The following is a 3918-nucleotide window of genomic DNA, read 5'->3' on the forward strand; positions in this document are numbered from 1 at the left end:
TCTCCACTGATTGAAGTGGATTTAACAGGTGACATCAATAAGGGATTATAGCTTTCACATGGATTCACCTGGTCAATCTATGTCATGGAAAAAGCAGGTGTTCCTAATGTTTTGTTCACTCAGTGTATAGGTCCATTATCTTTTCTACATACTTTCTGTTTGGTTTAAGTTATTGAAGTTTACATTGAAAGTGTTTTCTGTCTTTTTAGGGGGGGGGGGGGGGGGGCAATGTCATCCAGCAACCCACCTGGACCCCTTCAGTCTCAACCCACAGTTTTTAACCACTGCTATATAGGACACCGCACGCACTAACGCGTGTCGTCCTATGTCGTCCTATATAGGGCTAACTCACATAAGGTTGTTTAAATGAATTAGGTGCTACCTAAATAACAGCTTAAAGCCTATTCCTAGAGAGTTTTAATTTCAGCTTTTTTACATTCCCCTAATCCATTTGTCCAGGTGTTCAACATGTTCTTCCCAGCAACATTTATATTTCACAACGTTTTAATAACCTATTGCATTTATTTAACATCCAACTAGTATAGAACATTCTGATCAAGTTCAGGAAGCATTGTAATGTTAAAATTATAGACGGTTTATTTTGGTAACCGTCTTTTTCTCAGACAAGCGCACGCACACACACGTAATCAGTACAGGAGAACATTCGAACATTTCAAACAAACATAAATGTTGGGAATGATAAATCAATTAATTGTGTGTAAATGCTGTTTTTGTTCAAATAAAGAGGCGTAGCGAGTCAATACCAGCCACCAAGCCTCATTGATGTAACCAGAGACGGTACACCCCACTCATAGCATGGATAACAGCGCCCCCCAGTGGGACTGGATACAAGACATTACAGGCTGGCAAGAGAAATAGAGTATAGTAACTACAACATTATAATGTAATCTGGTAGATTACCTCAATCAATCAATCAAATCAGTAAAATTGATTCATAAAGCCCTTTTTACATCAGCCGATGTCACAAAGTGCTGTACAGAAACCCAGCCTAAAAACCCAAACAGCAACCAATGCAGATTTAGAAGCACGGTGGCTAGGAAAAATTCCCTAGAAAGGCAGGAACCTAGGAAGAAACCTAGAGAGGAACCAGGCTCTGAGGGGTGGCCAGTCCTCTTTTGGCTGTGCCGGGTGGAGATTATAACAGTGCATGGCCAAGATGTTCAAACGTTCATAGATGACCAGCAGGGTCAGATAATAATCACAGTGGTTGTAGAGGGTGCAACAGGTCAGCACCTCAGTTGGCTTTTCATAGCCAAAAGTCCTAGGGACAGCATGGACGTGCACCAGAAAGCCAGTGACTCAGCCCCCATAATGGGTTTAGAGGCAGAGAATCCCAGAGAATCTCAACTACAGTCACTCTCACCGTGTCCAAGAACAAATGCAGTTCATTATCAAAGACCAACCCCTCTAGTGAAGTTAAACTGCAAGTCACTCATGCTGCCTCCTATAGATAATAAGAGGGAACTACTTCAGCTCAGTTGATGAAATACTGTATGAGTTCACTACAAACATACACTTCTGACATTTATAGCTAAAAACTAACACTATACTTGCACGTTTATATAAGCAAAGTCCTCCCACCAAATCATAACACAAAAACAGAATAACTAGAACATTGATAGCCTATCATGAAAATATTTCACATAGAAGTCAGAATATCAATACTCTTATGATGGAAAGGGCAAGAAAAATGCCTACACATTGAGGTGCTCTGCAAGATAACTTGCAACGGGAGTGTGGATAATAGCTACTGTATTTTGTTGTATGATTTCATTTTGAAGCAGGCAGGGATGTGAATGTGATCATCAGGCTCCCCTTGACCCCTGTGCACGAGCACAACATAAATCAGCAGGAATATATTTTAATGATAAAATGTTGCTAAGAAATTGTAGCGTATTCATCCAATTGTTGTATGAGAATACGAATCTTGATTTAAAATAACGTACTCTGCTTAAATGATGTAGTAGGTTGAGGCTACAGACAATAAAATACAATTCATAGCGGGTATCTTCTTTATCTATGCTGCTGAATTGTCGAATTATCAGACATTGACCGTTTTGGTACTGCGTGGCTGGTCAACGTATTCTATGTTCATACAACTTCAATGGCTAATACCTATCGCTCTCTTAGTAAAAACACTGCTCCAGGTGAGGCTCGAACTCACAACCTCGGCATAGCTCTACAATGTACTGTCATATAAGTACCGCGCGCTAACCGATTGCGCCACTGGAGCTCCGGTACTTTGGCTCAGCAATACAGTGTATGAACACTCTGATCTGGATGTTAGCTCCTCTTCCTCCAGTTTACATTCGGATTTACTTAGATATCATTATATTGTGTGTTATGTTTTGCAACGTAGAGTAACATGCATAGAAACGGATCTAGATCTGACTGAACTCTGATAAATGACTGATTTGCCAAATCACTCGTTTGCGTTGTTTGAAGATAGCTAATCTAGCTAGCTAACGTTAGCTCGCCTGGACTGCTTACTGGATTGATATAGCTGTCCGTTGTTGAGTGTATTGTGTCTTAGTTGTATTGTCCCATATTGGCCTGTATGTATTTGACACCTAATCTGGAAAGTGATCAACTGTGTGCTTGTAGTATGAGTGTTCATTTCATAGCAGGTTGCTAATGCTATCTGAAATCCTGGCTGCTACAGGGTACCAGATTGAGACTTCCGCATAATTTATTTCTCACGCATGCTCAGTTTGTCTGAATTGGTACCGATCGAGATTATCAATAAGGATTCATATTCAATTGAACTTTTACAGATGTTTTGAAGTCTCTGCATGTACCAAGATCTCCTTGTATAAACCATATAATTCTCTATTGACTAACAGTTAACTTTTTCTTAAGGCTACCCTACTCTATAACATGACATCACTTTTGCCTGTATAAAAATAACCTGTTTTTGGAAGTCTGCTTTGTTGTAGTAGTATGTACAAGTAATTTAAAATAAATATTATATATATATAATTTTTTGTATTATTTTATTTTTTTAGTGGGTATATCAGCTTCAATGTAATTGTCTGCATAATTTCCAATCCCCCATATATTTTTTGTAAATATATACTGTATAAAATATATATATATTTTTTAATCTAGATATTTTCCTTTATTATTTTCCCCAAACCATACCATCCCTCCCCTAATTTGAGTACACTAATGGACAACAACACTTAGGCTTCTACTTCCAGTTTATACACACTAAATACATTTTACAGGCACAGTATTATTTTACAGTATCTTTTGTTTGTTTTTAGTCCCATCCTTCAGCTCCACTCAACCACTCCCATCCATCTCTGAACACCATGCAGTTTTGATTTATATTTGCCATATATCTTTCAACTGTACTGTTTCACAAAAGTTCTGAAACTTTTATGCTCATAGATTTTGCATATTGTAAATTAAATATAAACGTTTTTGCTAAGAGTATTATTATATTATTGAACCCAGCAGTGCTATTTGCAGATTTCGCTCCATCCAGGTGAATGTTGCAATTCTTCAGCCGTTCCTGAACCTGCGACCAAAAACAAGCTACATATGGACAGTACCAAAGCAAATTATCTAATGTTTTTGTCTCTTCACAGCAAAATCTGCAGAGCTGGGATGGTTGCATCCCCCATACATACAGTTTATAACATTCTATTGGTTGCAAATATCTTAGATAATAATTTAAATAGAAAAACTAAAAGTTTTGAATCCAGCGTTGTTTTGTGTATCAGTTCATAAACCATGTGCCATGGCATCGGTACAACAAAAATCTCTTCCCAAGTATTTTGCAATCTATATATGCAATCAATTTTTTGTTCCTTCAATTGAACTGGTAAATAAAAAAGTATATCACAATTTTCTTTAGCCAATTTTGGTCTTTAATGCAGGGTCGACAGACAA

General features: G+C 37.8%; 1 non-coding gene across 1 annotated transcript; it reads right to left on the minus strand.

Annotated features, from left to right (window-relative positions):
• Nucleotides 1-2160: 2160 nt before the first annotated feature.
• On the minus strand, nt 2161-2254 carry trnai-uau. Its single transcript has 2 exons — nt 2217-2254; nt 2161-2196 (listed from the first exon to the last, which is right to left on the minus strand). It is a non-coding gene; the product is annotated as a tRNA-Ile (tRNA).
• Nucleotides 2255-3918: the final 1664 nt, after the last annotated feature.

Source organism: Salvelinus namaycush, chromosome 4 (genome assembly GCF_016432855.1).
Source record: "Salvelinus namaycush isolate Seneca chromosome 4, SaNama_1.0, whole genome shotgun sequence".
NCBI classification, from domain to species: domain Eukaryota; kingdom Metazoa; phylum Chordata; class Actinopteri; order Salmoniformes; family Salmonidae; genus Salvelinus; species Salvelinus namaycush.